The following is a 9,543-nucleotide window of genomic DNA, read 5'->3' as shown; positions in this document are numbered from 1 at the left end:
AGTCGCATTAAGTTTAGTCAATGGACCAGGCAAGTTAGAATGAGCACGGATATACAGACCTGCAACAGGACCATCATGGGAATGAATAAGCTGTTGAAGCAAACGAAAAGAGGATGATAATTCAGGGTCATTAGTATGTCCTATGGTCGCAGTCTCCAGAAGAAATCACAAGCTAATAAGATATTTACTATCAGAAAACAAATTAAAAGATATAGAAGGCAAATGTTTAAAAGACATAATGACAGCATACAGTTCAACATACAGTTCAACTTCCTTCCTGAAGTCAAGGAAGTTTCTTTAATTAGGTTTGTTCCGTCGTCAATGATTACAGCAGCCACTCCTGAAGAAGAACCATCCGTAAAAACCAAAGGTACATGAGGAACAGGCTGTTGCCTAATTATAGAAGGAAAGATATGAGTTAAGTTTGCTGAATTGGATCAATTTATCAGCAGGGTAATGGCATTCCAAGGTACCTGAAAATCCTGCAAGAGCAAGACCCCATTCATTACTATGTTGAAAAAGCCAATTTTGTTGACTAACTGAATAAGGGATAATAATTTGAGAAGGTTCTATACTTATAGGTTGTAAGCATCTAGTTCTACCTTGCATTATTAAATTACTAGTAAGTTCATAATAAGGGTTAATAACTTTAGAGGGTGTAGTTTTCATATGAATCTATTCAATAATTCCAACAGTTTGCCATAAGACGGCAGTAGGCACATGAGGAGTTGGACAAATTATTAAGAAAATTGGAAGGTGAGTATGAATTCTAGTTAACTGTGTAGAACTGATAGATCTATTGACTATTTGTAAAGCTTGAAATCCTTCTGGAGTCATAGAGCGTGAAGAAGAAGGATCTGAGTCACCTTTAAGAATATCAAACAAAGGCTGTAATTGAGCAGTAGTAAGTTTTAAGGAAGGCCTTAGCCAATTAATATCTCCAAGTAATTTTTGAAAAGCATTTAATGTTTTTAAATTATCAACTCGAATTTGCAGTTTTTGAGGCCTAATAGTAGTGTTATCAATATATTTTCCCAAATATAAAAATGGAGATTGTCTTTGAATTTTTTTTGAGGCAATGACCAAGCCAAATGATTGTAAGGACTGTTGTAAAAATTGAAAAGCAGTCTCTAATAAAGAAATATTATCAGTGGCTAAAAGTATATCATCCATATAATGTATGAGATATAACGATGGAAACCTTTTTCTCACAGGAGTCAAGGCCTGAGCCACATATTTTTGGCATAATGTAGGACTACTTGCCATGCCCTGAGGCAATACTTTCCATTGAAATCTCCTCATGGCTTCCTTAAAATTTAAGGCAGGCAAGCTAAAAGCAAAATGTTTTCTATCTTCAGGAAACAAAGGAATAGTGAAAAAACAATCTTTTAGATCTATAACTTAAAGATGATAATTGTGTGGTATGGCTGTTGGAGAGGGTAGGCCTGGTTGAAGAGCTCCCATTATTAGCATAGTTTTATTAACAGCTCTTAGATCCTGTAATAACCTATATTTTCCAGATTTTTTCTTGATAATAAAAATAGGAGTATCCAAGGACTACTGGAAATTTCTAAATGCCCTAATTGTTCCAGTACTAATTGTTCTGCAGCTTCTCATTTCTCCTTTGTGAGGGGCCATTGGTCCACCCATACAGGGTCATCAGTCAGCCAAGTAATTGGATCAGCAGTGAGTGGAGGAGAATCCAAGGCCCGTAAGAAAAACCCAAACCTTGTCTATCATTTTTTATTTTCACATCAATAGGAGAGACAGTTCCTTGTTGATTTGTTCCCAGCCCTTTTGTGGGAAGAAATCCTTGATCCAACATCATATTAGAGACTTGAGAGTTTGGACTATAAAGTAATACTCCCATTTCTTTTAATATATCTCGGCCCCAGAGGTTTAAAGGCAGCCCAGGCAAAACATAAGGCTGGAAGTATCCTGAATGGCCCTCACTATCTTGCCATAGTAAAAACTGACTACTTTGCATAGGAGAAGAACTTTGTCCTATTCCGTGAAGTTCTGTAATAGTAGGACTAATGGGCCAACGTTTAGGCCAGTGTATCTGCGTCATAACAGAGACATCAGCTCCAGTGTCTCACAAACCTGAAAAAACCTTTCCGTTAATGGTTCATTTCATTTCTGGACGTTCTTTCCCTATCTTCTGAATCCAGTAGGCAGCATTAGACGATCCAAAAGCCTTTGTTTCTCTCTTTTGATGTTGTAAAATTTGTCCATGAGGTTCAAAGGGCAAAAGTAGCAATTGTGCAATTTTATCACCAGGAGAAATAGTTATTATATTTTTAATAGTTTGTGCCATGACTTTTATTTCTCCTTCGTAGTCAGAATCTGTGACTCCTGGCATAATAGTTAAACCTTTCATGGTGACACTACTTCTTCCCAATAATAGTCCCATCAAACCCTTGGGTAAAGGTCCACAGATGCCCGTAGAGAGGGCCTGAGGACCCATTTCAGGAGTTAATACATATCGGGCGGAGGTGCTGAGCTCCAGTCCTGCGCTTCCTGGTGTTGCTCTGGAGAGCGAGGATATTGTATGTTTCTGTTTTTGGTTAATGTCTGATTGATAATTTGAGGAGGATACACAGACATTGCCCTTATTATTTGTTGGGGCCGGGGAAGGCCCCGGGAGGAGTTTCCCGACAGTGGTGGCCCATCCCTGTGGGCCACTGAGCAACAGTCTTGTGCCCAATGTTTTCCCCTATTGCATTTAGGGCATAAACCAGGGATTTTCTGACCATCTGGAGGTTTCTGAGTAGGGAAGGAAGGACTAGGGTTAGAATTAAAAGATCTACATTCTCTAGCAAAATGACCTGCCTTTCCGCATTTAAAACAAGTCTTTGTTTTCTTTTGATTGTTTTTGAACCCCACTTTAGTTAATGCTGCAGCCACAGCAGCACCCTGTATATAAGTAGGCCCAATGTCTGCACAAACGCGAATATAATCCTCCAATGTTCCCCGTTTTCTCCAAGGTCGAATCGCAGCCTGACATGCATTATTAGCATTCTCAAAAGCAAGCTGCTTAACTACAATTGTACCAGTGAGTCCGTCCACAATGAGTCTCCCCACCGCCTGTGACAACCTATCTACAAAATCAGCATATGCTTCATCAGGTCCCTGTCTAATTGTTGAAAGATCCTCAGTTTTGTGTGTAGAAGGACATTTCCTCCAGGCTTGTAATGCCAAATGATTTATTTGAGGATAAGCAACGAAGGGATAAGTTAATTGATCTTGTAAAGAAAGATACTGTCCTTCCCCAATCAGCATATGATAATCAACTGGAATATTATGGGCAGCATTCTTTTCTGCTTGTTCAGCAGCTCGTTCATAAAAATCAAACTTCCATATTAAATAATCTCCACCATTTAAACAAGCTCGTGCAATAGACTTCCAATCAGCGGGGGGAAGAGCTTCTCCTGTCAACCATAGCAGCAGTAAAAGGAGCAGTGGGCCCATATTGAGCACAGGCAGATTTTCAATCTTTCAAAACTTTCAAAGGGAGAGCCTGATGCTCCCTAGTAGCTTGTTGAGGATTATTAGGACCAGGTCTTTCTATGACGGGACAACAGAAAATAGGATCTTCTCGTTTTATTGCTCCTTGTACAGCGCGCTGCAAGGGACTGAGCATTTTTACAGATGTAGATTTTTGAGGAAGACAGTCCTTATTAACCTGCAGCTTTTTCACTGACTTATCTATCACAGCCATTAGAAAATCATCCTCAGGATAGTTCTCTCTTTTATGTTTACAAGCCACATCTATTAAGTCAAAATGTTCCTCTTCATCTAAACTATTTAAATTAATTAGCTCTTTCGGTTTAGGAAGCGGCGACACAGTAGCTGATAATACAGTCTCTCCTTCTGTCAGAGGCTTATGTTTTTCTGACTTTACATTCAAATCAACACTATCATGAGAAGCATCTAAACATATTTTTATCAGATTCCACAAACTATATGTAACAACAGGAGTATGAGTAGGCCCTCGAGACTCATAATAATTTTTTAAATCTTCTCCAGCTTTCTGCCAGATTTCTACGTCAACAGAGCCGCCATCAGGAAACCAGGGAGATACACATGGATATGCTGTAAAAATTCAGTCAACCGTGAGGTAGAAACTTTATTACCCCGAGCTTTAAGCATCGAAAGTAAAACTTGAGCAAATAATTCACACTCCTTTGAGCCCTCTTGCCCCATCTTATTTTACTTCTGACTATTGCCTCATGCCTCTATTAGTTTCACTTTTACTGGTGGCCACACATATTTTGCATAAGGGTTCTCTTACCTGCACTTTCTTTTTCTTTTAATTGCCTTCACGCTTCAGGTCCCTGTTCCAGTGCCACTTGCCGCGGACCAGCCGGAGAAAGAGGATTTCACCGCCCAGGGTCAGAAGGGAAGGGGTAAGGAACTGAAGTAGCGCCGACGGATGGGGTCAGAAGGACCAAGACAACTGATGGTTGCAAGGCAAATTTTATTATGCTACAGTTGCAGATTATCTAGACTAGAAAAAGGAAGGCTGCCAGATGGTGGTTTACATTATCTACAGACTGTCTCGGCTCAAGGTTAACTTCCCTGGGAGGAAACTCATAAACCCAGAAGCATCAAGAATAACCTGCATGTGCAGGGGGGAGACAGCTTTGCTTGTCTCATTTTACATTCTTTCTGATCTCTGGGCCCTGGTGATTTATCTCCCATGGAATGGAACAAGGAGGGGAACAAGTAGGGACAGTCCCTTCGAGCAGCGGCCGCATGCCTGGCATGTCCTTACCTGCTCTCAAGGCTGACTGCTTCCCACACATATGTTGCCTTGTTTAAGCCTCAAGCCCTCGATCCTTTGTTGAAATACAATAATTTCATTCCTATGGTTTTCAATACCAAAAACTCAACCTCCAGGAGGGCTAAAGTCTAATTTGTACTCCAAAGCAAGTAGCAGTGCAGTTCACTACTACTGAGGCTGGATCCATAAAGACTTCAAGACCACGTCCAGAAGACACGTTATTATATATAATACCGTAGAAAGTCTGAAACATAATTATCATATACATAGCTGGTCCTTCAGAGCTTTTTACCTATAACATGTTTTTTGATGAAAGTTATTTAATGTACTGGAGATAACTGTGACTTACTGATCAAATATTTGAATACTTATACTTACCTGGGATTTCATTTCTGCTGAAAGAAAAAGGAAGAACAGGACTCACTAAAAAAAAAAAACAAACTTTAGAAGTGAATGTAAAAATCTTAACACACACTATCACTTTTGGAAGCAGCATAGAGGGGCAGTCAACGGTAAAACACTGGTGAAATAGGTCACAACTCTAGGCCAAAAATCCATTATCGTTATCATCAGTGACAGTACCACAACTGTGCCCTTCAGAATTAATAATCACTCCTAAGAATCTTCATTTGGCACCAGATGATGCGTTTAAGAGAAACGCTCTGGGAGGTTTTGAATCAGACTTGGTTTTTTGTTAGCCAAGTTACAGGAGAATTTTTAAAGTGGGGGGAAGGGAAGAAGGAAACGGACCAGGAAAAGAATTTAAGCCATCATCTATAAACCAACAAAGCACTGATAGTTCCAAACATTATGTCAGAAACTAAAATGACTGACATAGGCTCAAGTGGTTTATAAAAAGACTACACCAGCAAAGTCCCCATTTATCTGTAGAGTTCAGAAACTAAAACAAGGAATATTTCAGCTTAAAACCTTATCTCAAGAGAATCATATACACTTCACATGAATAAAAATACCTGAAACCAAACATTTTTAAAAGCTCCAATACCCAAAATATAAAGAAAAATATTAATTCAGAAGACTCAATCAATCCATGATAATCACAAAACGGCTGGGCAATCTCTATCTCCCTTCCACACTAACCATCCATCCCATGGAAGACCAAGGGAGATCAGACCTTCCAGACTTACCTTCCAGACCTTCCAGACATCTGGCTGCTGCAAAATTCTATGGAGACTCCTTGTGGAACAGCAGTTTCCCATCTCTTGTGTCTCTCCCTATCGTGATCATGCAGGAAGCAAGTCTGGCTGTGCTATTTCTTATCATTGTCTGTCACCCATCTGCAGCATGGTATTGTACAGATAAGGAAAAAGTAGTTCCCTTTCCCCCAGAAGGTTGAGGCTCAGGTACAGGGTAATTCTCCTGTGCACACAGTCATTATTTAGGCCGACTCAGTGACTTCAACAGGCTTAATCATGTGATCAGGTTTGTTGCCAGCTGCGTAATGCTCCCACATCTGTAGATAGAGCTGCTCTAGGTCCATTGTGTACTGTTTGGTGTTGAACAGAGGGCTAGATGTTCTCTGCTTCCAGACTTTGCCACGAAGTTTCTTCAGGTATTCTAGATCAGTTCCCAGTTTCACAGCTATGTCTTCATATTCTTGTCTATTTTGAGCAATAAGCTCAAGACAGCCTAAACAAGTGAGCTGGGAAGCTGCAACTCGGGAAGCAAGAGTCTCTCCTGGCATAGTCACCACGGGTGTCCCTGACCAAAGGACATCCATCCCTGTGGTGTGTCCATTACAGAGTGGAGTGTCCAAGCAGACATCAGCCAGCTGGCCTCTCCAAACATGTTCCTCCTTAGGAGCAACAGGTGAAAAAATGATACGCTTCTGGGGAAGGCCCATCTTTTGTGCATACTGTTGAATATTAGGTTCTCCTACTGCTGGAAAACGCAACAGCCACAGTACACTATTGGGAACACGCTTCAGAATATTTGCCCACATCTGCAAAGTAGATGGGTCAATGTTATATAACTGATTAAAGTTACAGTACACAATGGCATCTTCCGGTAACCCGTACTGAGAACGTGTGGTTACAATAATGGTACGGGGAACCTCCTCTCCAGTGGCAGCCTTAATGTTGATCTGGGTAGTTGCCAGTCCATTGCTAAGACTGAATCCATTAATTGTTATCTGAATTTGTCCTCTGTTAATCATTTCAATAACTGCCTCTGCAATAGTATTCATAGGAATGACAGGCATATTAAGAGCTGTATTACTGCTGTCTGCGTTGTCTCCTCCATCAGGACATTTCATCTTGACAATCTGCACATCTGGGAGACTATCAAGAAATGCTTTGAGGTCGATGCCATTCAGCACAATCCGATTGTCATAAATGTGCCCATTGGACTGAAAATCGATGACTGCTTTCTTCTTCAGGTGAGGGAACATATTAGCATGATCACCAATAAAGAAAGTATGGGGCATATAAGCCAGTTTCTCAGAATACTGCTCAGCAACTTCAGCAGGTGAAGTTTCCTGATCAGTGATGATATAATCCATGAAAAGCACGCCACTGGTCCCAGGGTAGCCCAGCCACATTGCCTGAATAGGAGCTGGCCTGAGAGCAAAGAGTTCATTTCGAGCACCCCTGGTATAACCATTCATATTTACAAGGATGTGTATACCATCTTGATGGATGCGATCAGCTGCTTTCCCATTGCATGGAATCTGAGAAAGATCAATGAAATGATGGGCTTCTGCCATCACCTTCGCTCGGAAGTTTGTGCCATCATCTGGGCTCAGGTCATAACAGAATACCTCAAATTTATCAGGATTGTGCATGCCTGGAATAGACTGCATAAGATGAGAAGTAGGATGATTCCCAAAGTCAGAACTCACGTATCCTACACGCAGTCGACCATCACTGAGCTTCAAGTCTTTTGGATGTTCATACGGTGGTTTGTGAAGGACACTGATCTCATCCAAGCAGAGGTTCCCGTGGCTCTCAGCAATAGCCTTCCTGAAGCCATGAGAAAGAGGATAGAGCATACTATGATGAGGCTGCACAGAAGGCAACCTATTCTTCTCCAGCTGGTCAGCCACAATGCTGACCAACTTCTTCATTCGCTCATCATAGTCTGTCCAATCACAGACAAACTGCAGGCAATGAGCCAAATCACAATAAGCGTCAGGAAAATCAGGTTCAAGCTTCAGAGCAGTGCGATAAGAAGCAATTGCTTCTGGAATATTCCCTGAATACTTGTGAATGGAAGCCAGATTGCTGTGGGCATCCGCAAGGGCAGGGTTAATCTGAATGGCACGAGTATAACACTGCAAGGCTCCCTGAACATCCTGCATCTCCTTTAGAGTGTTTCCCATGTTACAGTAGGCATCAGCAAAGGTAGGACTGATTCGAACAGCCTCCTTATAATGCATCAGAGCTTCCTGCAGTTTTCCCTGCTGCTGCAATACACTTGCTAAATTTGAATGGGCAACAGCAAACTCTGGGAAGACTTCTAATGCTTTACAATACAAGAGAACTGCCTCTTCAATGTTCCCCTGGTCTCCTTTGATATTGGCTAGGTTATTCAGAGTCTGCATGGGTGGGACACAGCCGCAGAGCTGTATTATAACAATCTTCTGCTTCGGCAACACTGCCCTTCTCTTCCAGAGCTTTGGCTAGGTTGCAGTAAGCATCAGGGAAATGTGGTTGCAATTCAATAGCTCGCCTGTAGGTGTCTATTGCCAGATCGATCAGGCCTTGCTCATAGTATACACAAGCCAGGTTGGCATGTACCACAGCATGATTTGGGCTCAAGCTTAGGGCACAAAGGTAAGCTGCCACAGCTCTGTCAAAAATCCGTGCCTCTTGCAAGACATTTCCTAAATTGATATAAGCATCCAGAAAATTGGGGTCAAGGGTGACAGCCTTTTCAAAGTGATGAATTGCAAGCCAAATCTCCCCTTGTGCATTGAAAACACAGCCACGATTACTCCAAGCTACTGCAAAGTTCGGTTGCGTCTCCATTGCTTTCAAATAACACGCCTTGGCTCCTTCCAAGCGACCCAGGGCTCTGAGCAGGTTCCCCAGGTCACTGCGAACACAGTACAAATCAGGATTGCACTGAAGAGCAGAGACGTAAGCTTGTACTGCCCCTTCCATGTCGCCTGCTGCTACCAAAGCGGCTGCCAGGTTAATATAACCATCGATGAAATCTGGTTTGAGATGCAATGCATGCCGGTAATGCTCAATTGCTTCCTGCAACTGCCCTCTTTCCTTGTACACATTCCCCAAATTCGAATAGGCTTCTGCCAGAAGAGGGTTCTGTTTAATTGCCAGAGTACTAAAGTGGGCAGATCTGTCCAGCCTTCGACACTGGAAGTGTAGAGATGAAAGTAATAAAAGTACTCCAGTATTGTCTGGCTCTTGTCTCCACAGCTGCATGCAGTGTCTCTCAGCTGCCTCAAAATCTCCTGTCTGATATTCTCGATGTGCCAACTCAGCTAACCCTTGGAAGGAAAGCATACGTTTCGTTGGTTCTGTGCTGTCGGCCACGTTGCCCACAGAAGACGCCATCTGGAGGGTCTGCAGAGAGTGAGAAAAGGGGGTAATTGAGTCCCGCTGCCACCACTACTGGCAAGAATGTTTCCAGAGGTAGCAAATACGAGGGCAGCAGCCGTACCACTGCTTTGGCAGGCTTAAGCGGCGGCGACAGTTACAGGCACCGAACCTTAGGAACTCTGGTTGGTCGTCTAACTCACACGCTCTTGAAATCTTCATTCTTAACCCTGCCCT

The 9,543-nt window shown here is 42.2% G+C and overlaps 1 pseudogene; it reads right to left on the bottom strand.

Annotated features, from left to right (window-relative positions):
- Nucleotides 1-5,686: 5,686 nt before the first annotated feature.
- On the bottom strand, nt 5,687-9,324 carry LOC115850469 (UDP-N-acetylglucosamine--peptide N-acetylglucosaminyltransferase 110 kDa subunit pseudogene; annotated as a pseudogene).
- Between the last annotated feature and the right edge of the window lie 219 nt (nt 9,325-9,543).

The sequence above is a fragment of the Globicephala melas genome, chromosome 3, assembly GCF_963455315.2.
Source record: "Globicephala melas chromosome 3, mGloMel1.2, whole genome shotgun sequence".
Taxonomy (NCBI): Eukaryota; Metazoa; Chordata; class Mammalia; order Artiodactyla; family Delphinidae; genus Globicephala; species Globicephala melas.
Note: the sequence above shows the minus strand (reverse complement) of the source record. Positions and strands in the feature narration are given on the sequence as shown.